The 12,003-nt window shown below is 35.9% G+C and overlaps 1 protein-coding gene across 2 annotated transcripts in view; it reads left to right on the top strand.

Annotated features, from left to right (window-relative positions):
* DPYD (dihydropyrimidine dehydrogenase) overlaps positions 1-12,003 on the top strand; it is an 814,043-nt gene that overhangs the window by 667,209 nt on the left and 134,831 nt on the right. The gene's annotated exons all lie outside the window — the stretch shown is intronic.

Here is a 12,003-nt window from a genome sequence, read left to right as displayed (position 1 = left end):
ATTTAAGTACTAGTCTACAATTTCTGTTAATAAAAACTATTTAGGGATTTCTATTGCAACCAAAACCCAGACGGAGTCAGTTGCTTTTAGTAATAGGTTTCATCACAAAATGTTCACTCTCCTCTATTGTATATAGATAGAGGATATAAGTACTATGCTACCTTTTTTTTCACTGAATTACTTTGGGTTTCTATAATTTAATTTAATGATATTGCCACTACAATTCAATCTTTTAAGGACTTTGATTCAGGACATCAGAAATTATAGGAAGTTCATTCATGTACAATTATGACCTGTGCCTTCATTGAGATTGTATGGGTGGGTTTTTTTATTCCATTTCTTTTGTATGGGTTTCACTGAAGTTAATAGAAAATCCTGAAATACAGGAGAAAGAGGGAGTATAGTGGGCATTTGCTGTGAGTCATGGTCATGTGACAGACACTCACTAGAGTTATATAACCAAATCAATTTTTGACAATAATTAGCTGCTCTGATGGAGCTAGTTCAAGCTAAATGGAATTTTTTAATGTGATCAAGAGATGTATTATTTTATTGAAACTAGAGAAAAAGAGGTAATTGAAGCAGCACGATGACACTGTTTCCACATGAGTGCAGATGCATTATGGACATTCTCTCTTGGTCATAATGCACAGGAAGACAGCAGTGCTTCAACTATATAGATGGGGTCTATAGGTGGTAAAAATTTTGCGTACTATATTTTAAATTCTTATTGGGTAAGCGGAAAATATATTTATTCAATTATTTCTTATTTTTTATTTAATCATCATTAATCATCATCATTAAAGTCAGGCTATGATACATGAAGGAAGAATAGTTGATACCATTCAAAGTTATTTTAAATGGCATCAGAATTATTTCACATAGCTAGTTAAAATAGACACATTTTTCTTTCCACTATGCAGTTTCTTGTTTCCTAGCTTTAATGAGTGTTTCATGTACAGTGTTAAGAACAATATGCAAGTAGTTATTTTAAAAAATAGAAACCCTATATTTGTAGAATAATATATAGGAAAAAAGTAGTATCCATTCAGTGAAATTCAAATTACTGTGTCAGTTATTGCATTATTTTAAATTACTTTAATGGATGGTGTCTTTAATGGAAGAGGTTTTAATTTTTGGAAAGTATCTTGATTGCGGTGCAACAATGTTGCTTATAAGCAAACAGAGGAAATTAAATGGAAACCTGCTAGGCTTTCGAATGATTACACATTCGCCACTTGATAGAAAGATTAATATCTAGATTCAAAAGAAATTAATTGAAATTAAATCTAATCTTTTTGAATGACAGTTTTACTATAAGAAAAAGTAATGCTACCACACAATGACTATTTTATGTGAGAAAATAACCATGAGTTAGCTAAGATGTTTGCAATTAGCCATATGAAATTTTTTCCTGACTAAATTTTTTCCTGACTCTGGCCAGATCCTTTATATTGTCTTTTCCTTTTTGCATTGTATGCAGAGCTATGGTTAATTACTAGTTTCACTTCTTCATCAAAGAATCTTCATATGTCTGACCAAAGTTTTAAACTACTATTTACCTTTTTATTCTTCAGTTAAAAAAAAAATCCTAGTTGTTTAGATATTCTTATTTCACATATTATTTTCCAAACATTGTGTTTTCTATGTTGGTTTTCTCTGAATCTTTCCAATTTATCAATTTATCATTTGAAATGAATTGTGATTTAACATAACTAATTTTTTAATAATCATTCCATAACTTATCCACCCAAATGACTATTAGAAATAGTCACTTGGGAGCTAATGTGTTTTCAATACCATCAGTAACTACTCTTCATACTTTGAGAATGGATCTCATTTCCTGTAAACAAAACTAAAGAGAGCCAAGCCAAGTGAACAACGTTGGTTGTTGAACTGAGTTAGGTATACAAAGTCATGAGTCTCCTTTTCGGTCAGTCCATAAACTGACTTTAATAAGCTGTTCAAAAAAATGTGTAACAAAATTATTCTGAGCAGTGCCAACATCCACCAACATTATTTTGAAAAACCCAAACTAATTTAGATGTGTATAATTGTGTATTTGTTTAAAAATCCACCTCAATATTTTAGAGACTCGTTTTGGTACTAAGTTAGGGTTCAGAATTCAGACTGAATAGAGAGTTATTAGAAAATGCTAGGTCATAGCAAATATATTGTAAAGAATATTAATGATGAATTACCATCTGTTTTTCAAAAAGTCCTCTCTAGTTATTAATTCATTTGGCTCTTACAAAGCTCAGGGCATATCAATAAGCATTTTTAACCCATTTTGTAGATTTGCAAATTTGTAATTACCTTAACTTTGTTTCACCAGTTGGCTAACCGGTGTGATTAGAAACCATGTTTCCTGATTTCTACCCCATGATTTGTCTCTGCGTCTCCTACCGTCCATGTTATTGTGCTCAAGAAATTGTTCTAGAAAATGAAAAAGAAATTCATCATCATTCACAAACACGTGAATGCATGCTCTGTCCTTGACTTATTAACTGATGATTCATTCTCAACTCTTGAACTACACCTGTGTATCATTTGTTTACCCCAGTCTTATAATTTTCCAGGTGAACTGCTTACTCCTTCTTAAATAATTTATCCCTGAATTCTTCAGTTTCCAAAATTACTTTAAATTCTAATAAATTTTCTCATGTGCTGAGTAAAGGAAATCATGAGATTTCTAGAAAGCTGACTAACTTAGGGCTCCTGAGTTCTGTTTGGGGAAAACGTAGAAATCCAGTTAATCAATTTTTAAGTAACGTGAAATAGGGAGGCAGAGTAAGTTCCAATGTAGCTTCAGGAAAAGCAAGAGACACATATGTGACTCATACCGTATAAGAAGATAAAGCTGGTTGTTGATAAATATAAAGACACATCCTTGGGTGCAAAAACTTAATTATACATCTAAAATAGACGTAACTATGGCAAAGAGAAGATTTTGTAGAAAAGCTGTGGAGGGATTTAATTCACAATAAGGTCAACAAAAATAGCATATTGATGTAGCTTCCCAGTAAATGTTGATGTGATCTTAGTTGTATTTGAGATATGATATTTAGTAAAAGGGAAATGATGTCCTCAGTGAACTCACATCAGATGACATCTTCATTTATCACGTGGTGGGTGCCCACTATGTGCCAGGCATAGTTCTAGCCCCAAGGGTACAAGGATGTTTTCAGACAACTGAGAATGCTTTTAGGAACCTTGCATGCTAGAAGCCCCCTCAAAGGAGTGATACGATAATCGAGCCCAGATTCGGATGAGTAAAAAAAGAAGTCAGCCATGCAGAGGTCTGGGAGAAAAGTGTCCTCCTGGCACAAGGAAGAGCAAGATCATAAATACAAAGGCCTGGCGCACAAGGGTGAGAGCAGTCTTGTCTTGTTTCAGGACAGAAAGACACAGCGGAGATGAGGATGATAGGAGATGAAGGGGCAGTCACAGGCAGAGGTGGCTCCTGTGGGGTACTGTACGCCACGATAAAAATTTTAGATGTTATTCTCTGTTTAATGGGAAGCTATTAAAGAGTGACAAGGTCTTTACATTTTCACAGTCTGACACCATACCCCTTCGCTCTCTCCACAAATCCAGGAGCAAATAAATGCTCAGTGGGCCCTTTCTACTTTGAACTTCCAGAGCACATGGTTCACTTTTAATTTATGGTTTTTATCCTTTGTGATTCAACTCTCCTCTCTTCTAGGGCTGCAGCCAGCCTCCCTCATCCTTGCCTTGCAAATATTTTTTTACTGTTTCCAAGGATGATGGTCTCCAAAAATGTGTTTTTATCAACACAAATCCATCACTTCTAGAAAAAAACATATCTCCCAGTACATGTTCTGTTAATGGTAGAACATCATCATCAATTTTCTATACAACAAAAATGTTATTAGATATGAATCTAAAAATCAGACTAACACAAATCCCTTTCCGGAATCATTCAGTTCTATCACATGCTTAATATATTTGAATTTTTTTCCCCAAGAGTTCAGATCAGAATAGATTGTTTGTGCCATTCTAAGTATTTCTTTTACAAGAAAAAATGAAAGTACAGACCACAAAGATTCTAAATATTTCTCTTACAAGAAAAAATGAAAATACAGACCACAAAAAGACATTTCACAGTTGGTTTCTCATAAGTACCTACCTCCCTAGGAGTTCCCAGGCCTGACATTCAATTTTGTACTGTACTATTTTGCTTTGTATGTGCTATCCCAATTCTTTATCACTTTTCTTCTCTTTTCTTTCATTTCTTGTTTTTTTTTTTTTTTTGGTCACGGTAACCTGGATTTATTTACATTAGAACATTCCAAAAGACATTTTACTCTGTGAATTAAAATAAATCCTGCAATTTTGCAATATGTGTGTTTAACAAATTATTTTTACTTAGAGCATACTACAGAGTTAATTTTCTCTTGTGTGAGAGAAGAAATAAGTATGAAAAAGAAAATGCCTTTGTGCACTACAAATAATTGTCATGCAAATATGAATTTTCACCTGTCCTGTTTATTAAAAATATTGTTTTGGGTATAACATGCAGTATTTAAAATATGAACACCTAGCTCATTTCTTACGGAGTAGCCTTGAAAACGTCTTATTTCTAACCATCTTCAAAGATTAGAAATGTGAAGATTTGTTTATTCACTTTCTGATCTTAATACAGGATGTGTCTAAGGTAGAGGAAGAGGGAGGACGACTCTGTTAGGCAGTAACTGCACTACAGGACACCTAGGGCTCTGCACCAAAGATATAACTGAGCTCTGAGAGCTGCCTTAGGAAGGTTAGTGGGATCTCTTCTTAGTGTGGTAAAATTGAAGCTGAACAGTTCTGCCGTATACCTCTATATCATTGTCTAATATGTAGTGTTTTGTTTCGTTTATCTTGCCAACCAGTGTCTCAAGTTCCTTGCTCTTAATGCATTCAGTTAAGAAAGGTTGTTGTTGGTCCCTAGTGTTTTTCAGAAACTTTGTTTATTCTAGTCTTGAAGATTCTTGACAGTATTTGTGTGCCTCTGTTATGTATCCAGATCTGGTTGTATTGCCATGTATATTACAGTAGTTAAGAGAAGGAGATTTGAAGTTCTACAATTCTTTGCTCAACTCCTGGACTCACCATTTTATAACTAAATAAATTTAAGCTAATTATTTAACCTCTGTAAACCTTGGTTGATTCATCTGTATAATAGAAGTTATAGTATCTACCTTATTGGGTTGCTGTGAGAAATATTTAATATGTTAAAGGAAGTATCACGATTCAGAGTCCCAGTACGTCTAGTGCCTCCCTCCTGATCCAGCCTCTCTGATCCTGCCAACCTCTTGCCATCCAGCGATGCCTGGCACATCAGGGAGGCTCCAGCACCCTGGTCCAGCTCTCAGATTGGTTGGAAAATGCATATCAACTCTGATTGTGTTGGTCTCTCATTATAAACTCCTAGAAGAAAGAGTACCAAGATCATGTAATTTTAGTCATGTAATTGACATTTATTAGAGGTTTTCTTGCTACAGATGACAGTGACTTACTGAGGATTAAAGAATAAGCAAATAATTTGGATGCACATTTATTTTCATAGTATTGATTAGGACTCATGCAAATAGTGATTATGAAAGAAATTACAGTAAAATATCAAAGTCCTTATAGGCCTAAAACATTCTTAAAAGACTTTTCTTAGAAATCACAACTATGTCTCCCATTTAGAAGTTTTAAAAAAATCAGTGATAAGTTTAAGGTGTATGAGAAGTACAGGAAATTTCTGTCAGGAAATTTCAGTCTCCAGTTCAAGTGACTCCTAATTCACAATTCAGAAACCAGGCTTAGGCCAGATGACCTTTGTATAAACTAGGAGCATGATCAAATTCAGCATTGAAATTTATGATCAGCTCCACTCAGTAGAAGAATTTTTATCAATTGAGTTTGCCACAAACAAGAGGAAATCTGGATTTTGTCAGAAGTATTCTGTGTATAAATATTTACTGGATTTTTTCATCTTCCTCTCACATTTACACTCCTTAAAACAATGTATCTGATAGAAACAGTTTACTTATACGTTAAAAGTTTGCTCAAGGAAGGGAAATCACATCATCAATGCTCCCAAGCAAAATGCTTTTAAGGGAAAGTTTTGAATATTTTATTGCAGACTATTCAACAAATTGTAATTTCAGATAGAGGACCAAATGGATTTCTGTTTTATCTAAGTTAAAAAAAATCGTTCAAAAGCTTGGCTCTCTAGAAGTATGTATCTGTGCATCATGTACGTGTTTTATGGCATCAAAGTTACAGTTCAGTAGATTTCCAAAAGCCTTTTGAGACAGAGACATGAATTTTTACAGATTCTAATTACAAGTTAGAAGTCATCTCGCTGTTGGAAGTTAAAAATGGAGACAATTAGAGAAAATTCCAGTTGAAAGAAAAATGCGTTATGGAGAAAGCAATAAAAGCACAAAAAAATAGGAAAGTAAAATCACTTCTCAGTAGTTCTTCTGTGATTCAATTGTAGATCAATAGTGTGTAGTTAATGCATTACCAGGAGAGCATTAATTTGCAATTATGGCAGGTGATCTGATCCTCTGTGTTCTGTCCATTGACCCAGATGACCTTTTGTTGAAAGAGATTCTGTGGTTATTATTTTAAATAGAGCAAGAGAAAGGCAAAACGAAAGTATAGGTCACTCTCAGCTGTAAGTATCTTACACAACACAAATAGGAACCTTTGTAGTACAGCCCCAATAGTCGTATAAGTATAATGAGCCTGAGCGTGGGCATGTCTGTCTGTGTGCAGGATGGATGTAATATGCACCGTATGATGGTGGGTAAAAATGATGCAAGGTGAAACTACAAATGCCCTGAATTAAGCATAAAATAAAAGTCTGTTTTATTACAGGTCTCTGTAATAAACCTCTACGCAGGAAGATATGAGAAACTTTGGTGCAACCAAGTGTGTGTTTTAGGATGCTTCCTTTTGAACGTGTGAGCTAAGTAGCCTGGGAGGTAGAGAGTCTGATGCCCCAAGCACGCATTCTTGAAAGCAAGTGGATCTCAGCTGTTTAGCGACCACATTCTAATCATAAAAGTGTGGCAAGGACCCAAGTGGCCTTGTCCAGAGTCGGCTACACAGGCAATGATAGCCTCAGAATTGCCAGCTAAGCACAGGGGACCTCAGTCTTCTGAGGTCTTACTGATGTATGTTTCAACACAAATGAAAATGCATCAAACTGCTTAGAGTGAAATCCTAGCTCTACTGTTCGTTAGCTATATGACCTTGGCTTTAATAGGTGTGTGAGCTTTTTATACTTCAGTTTTGTTATCTGTAAAGTGGGGATAATAGTAATACCTACTTCGTAGGATGGATGTGAGGATTAAACATTATCACATGTAAAGCACTTCAAATAGTACCTGCAAAAAAGTACCCCACAGATGTTAGATAGGAAGGTTCATCATCATCATCCCCCACTAGCATTTTTATACATTCACAAAGAATTTTAAAACAAAATTTACAGCCCTCTATTCTAGCTTTTGGCTAGCATGTAGCTAGTCTTAGCTCAGGTGGATTGAAAAGGAGCCTGAGGGAAAGGTCAAGTGCTATTGTTTTGTTGGAAAGTAAAATCTAGGATAGTTAGAGTAAAAGAAACTAGAAATGAGGCAGAGGAAGATGCGATTTGAATACAAGTTAATGAGTTACTGAGTTGGCCACTGCTTCACAAGACGCAAAGAGAAGCTACAGTCAGTTGGCCACATGGACTGCCTCCAGACAGACTAGAGAAACAGTGCCTTGGGGAAATTCCCTGGCGGTCCAGTGGTTAGAACTCGGAGCTTTCACTGCAGTGGCCTGGGTTCAGTCCCTAGTCGGGGAAATAAGATCCCGCAGGCAGCATGGTGTGGCACAAAACAAACAAACAAACACAACTGTGCCTTGGGACAATCCATCACAGGGAAAATGAAGAAAAAACTTCTCTGCCATTCCCTTGGGTCTTCTCTCTTCCATTCGTTAAAGTTCATCCTTCTGGAGAGTTAACTCTCCCTGCTTCTGGGTTTTATCACCCTGTGAAAGCGGGCTCCTACAAACTGGAGTGTAGCCCATAGTGGTACTTCATCCAGATTCTAATCTCTTCTACACATCTGGTTATCAAGCCTCTATATTCACAGTGACAGATAACTTATGACCTTACAAGTTATCCAGTTAAAATTATAAGCAAATTCTGCCTCATATTGTGGAAACTCTACTTCAATGTATCTTTCATCCGTTGGCCTTACTACTTCTTTTTAAAGAGAATATATTCATCTTATTTTGTAAAAGCATAGAATTTCAGAAATGGAGAAAAACCCTGTCAGTACAGAAACAGTTAAATGTTATATTCATACTGTTCATTTCTTTGGTTATAACCATAAGTGGTAATATAGGTAAGTGAAAATAGTGTGCAATTTTATAGTAATATTTTTACTACACTATAACCTAGATCACTTCACTCCCAGAATGAGACACAGGAAGCTAGGAAGCTCTCAAGTAGGAATAGCTTGCTGTGAGAGAATTAAATGGGTACCCAAAGACTTTCTGGAACCTGGAGAAATTAGGACAGCAGCAACCTAAGCATGCAGAAGTGATTCCTGTTTATACCAGGAAACCCAGGGGAAGTGCTCTGAAATGCTTTCAGTAATACGTAAAAACTGAGTAGCATGCGTGCAAAACATATTCTAAAGTTATTCATCAGAAATATACCTGATACGAAGATGGGACTTGGTTCTCTCTGGAAAAGTGTCTAAAATGAGCATTGTAGTGATTTGAGAAGGGGGAATATCATTCTTTGGCTGTTTCTCCATTCATTCCTTGGTTGAAGCACGCAATGATTCATTAATCATCCAAACAGTCAAGCAAAGGAAAAAAGGAATCAAAGGTATGAATATACAGGTAAAGAAAAGGGAGGAAGAAGGTCCTTATGGTCAAGTAATTGAGAACTGAATGCAACTTTATGTAGGAAAACAACTTGTCTATACTAGTTTTTCATTTTTTTTCATGGATAGATATATTTTATGAATAAATGAAACCACTGCTTAAATCAGTCTAAGTCCCAATTTTAACCGAAGTTGTCTGATAGGTCACTCTGGCCATTTGGAGTCTTACCCATTCTAATTATATGTAAGATCTTTAGTTTGATTTTTATAAAACTTGACATTCTAGCGCCTGGATTTTGTTATAACTATCTTAGCCCAGCGTCATATAAGAGACTCTTAATGAAGAGAACATAAATATCTTCCCACAGCCTCACTATGATCCACAAACAGGCTATACGTACATTATAACTTTGCAAATCATAATAACAAAGCTATTATAATGGCTAATCCTCACACAGAATTTACTATGTGTCAGATACTCTTGTAAGCTATTAGTTCTATTACACTTACCCCTCCAATAATCCTCCGAGATAGATATTAGCATTGTCCCCATTCTATAGACAGGAATGTTAAATAACAAGATGGTAAGTGGCAAAGCTGTCATCTAAGCTCACATAATTTGGCCTAGCATCTCTGATTTTAACCACTATGCTATATTGACATTTTTGCTCACTAGAATGACTATTTTCAAAAGACAGACAGTAATAAGTGCTGTTGAGGATGTGGAGAAACTGGAAACTTCATGTATTGCTTGTGGGAATGTAAAATGGTGCAACTACTTTCGAAAACAGTTTGACAGCTCTTAGAAAGTTAAACATAAATGTACCATACAGTCCAGAAATTTCACTCCTAGGTACCTATCCAAGATAAATAAAAACATATATCCGAAAAAAAAAAAAAAAAAAAAAAAACATATATCCGCACAAAGACTTGTACACAGATGATTGTGGCAGCACTGTTCCTAATACCCCCAAAATGGAGAAAATCCAGATTCACATCAGCTGATGAATGGATAAACAAAATGGGGTACGTCCAATGGCATAATATTCAGCAATGAAATTAACTGACACCATAACAGCATAGGTTGTTTTAACATGTGTAAAAACATTATGCTAAGTGAAGACAAGCCAACACAAAATACTGTACTATTTGTATTACAGAATTCTATTTATATGAAAATGATCCAAAGGGGCAAATCTGTGAGGACAGAAGACAGATCAGCATTTGCCGGCAGCTTGGGGAGGAAGTGGGAGGATGACTGTAAAAGGGCACATGGGGGGCTTCCTTGGTGGCGCAGTGGTTGAGAGTCCGCCTGCCGATGCAGGGGACACGGGTTCGTGCCCCGGTCTGGGAAGATCCCATATGCCACGGAGCGGCTGGGCCCGTGAGCCATGGCCGCTGAGCCTGCGCATCCGGAGCCTGTGCTCCGCAACGGGGGAGGCCACAACAGTGAGAGGCCCGCGTACCGCAAAAAAAAAAAAAAAAAAAGGAATAAGGAATGATTCCTAAGTCTTGGACTATTGGAAAATTAGGTCGTAAGGAGTGGGAAAATTAAGAATGCTATTCTGGCCATAGTTAACGTGCCTAGGAGACATCTCAGTGGAGATGTCAGATAGGCAGTTGCATCTCCTTTTCTCTATCCTACTTTCCAGAGATGTACCGAGCATTCAAATGCATGTATAACCCATAAAAATATGTCTTCTCTCTCAGCTAGGATGTATATTCCTTTCCATTTCTTATGAATGCCTGGTAGTGATTAGGCACAAAGTAGATACATGGATACATGCTCGTGTACAGATGCTGAGAAATGAATGGGTAGATGTCTCTATCAGTGAATGTTTAGAAATAGACAAAAAGCGTCTGGGTGTTGAATAGTTCAGAGGGCAGTTTCAGTTACCCCTTATCATTCTCAGATATATATATATATATATATATATATATATATATATATATATATATATATATATATCCTGAAGCTGAGTTCTAGAAGATTATGTTAGAGGAAAAGATTAAAAGGAATGAAATTTGCATCAAATGTATATTTTTAAATAAAGTAAATAAAAGGTCTAGAAAACATTTCCTTCCAAAGGAAAAAAAAAGCCTAAATTTATTAGTCTTTAAAAACATGCTCATCCATTTCCCTAACTCATTTTCTTCAAACACTCAGGAAATATTGCTTCTCTGTTGTGTTTAAGTGGTCAGATTTCCCACACATTTAATGTTCTTGTGACTTGTGGGTCTTTTGAAAACTTTCATACCAGATTCTCCCGGTCTGAAACATACATATTCCTAGTTAAACACCTAGTTAAACACCTCTCTTATCCTGTTTACTGATCCCGCCCCACAAAATCAGAGGAAAGAGAGACAGTGATGGTTGTTTGCTTCTTTTGTTTAAGCTGACAGATCTGAACCAAGAGGACCTAAAAACTTCTTGGAATTAAAAATTTGGATATGCAGATTTAAACCTTCATTATCTCCGAATCAATTATTCTGTGTTTGTAAGACAAAGAAGATAATATGTCTAAGGATCAAAATATCAACCCTGTTTCAGATAGCTGGCTTAATCCCACAGTGATAGACGTGTCAGATATTATAATATTTAGCATATTTCCTCATGTGGAAAAGGATAGGATTTCAGTTGTCATGCTTTAAGGGCATGAGCCATAATCTCATTATCATCTCCCTAAATCAATCACTACCTCCTGGATGTTAACTCCATCCTAATGATACCAGATGCAGTAATATATATGAGGTGAGAGAAAAGTTCCGTGACTCATCATGGGGCCTGAAAACAATGACGCAAGCTAAAAATCAGTTTAATCACTGGTGAATTCAGCATGGCCAAATACACCACACATTGCACATGCCTGGTTTTACAGAGCTAAATTAAGAATAATGTTGCATATTCATAGAGCATGATGTCTCTGAAACACACAAAGTAAATGTGAGTAATCTAAAGAGAGTTAAAAAAAATAAGCCAGTTCTATTGCATTTTAGAGCGTTATGTAATTAGGGACTGTTCCTTATAACAGCTTCAGGATGTAAGCAATAGTTTAACTTACAGTGTGACATTTTATAGATAAGACTGAAATGTAAGACACATAAAATTCACTTAAGC

This window comes from Stenella coeruleoalba, assembly GCF_951394435.1.
Source record: "Stenella coeruleoalba genome assembly, chromosome: 1".
NCBI classification, from domain to species: domain Eukaryota; kingdom Metazoa; phylum Chordata; class Mammalia; order Artiodactyla; family Delphinidae; genus Stenella; species Stenella coeruleoalba.
Note: the sequence above shows the minus strand (reverse complement) of the source record. Positions and strands in the feature narration are given on the sequence as shown.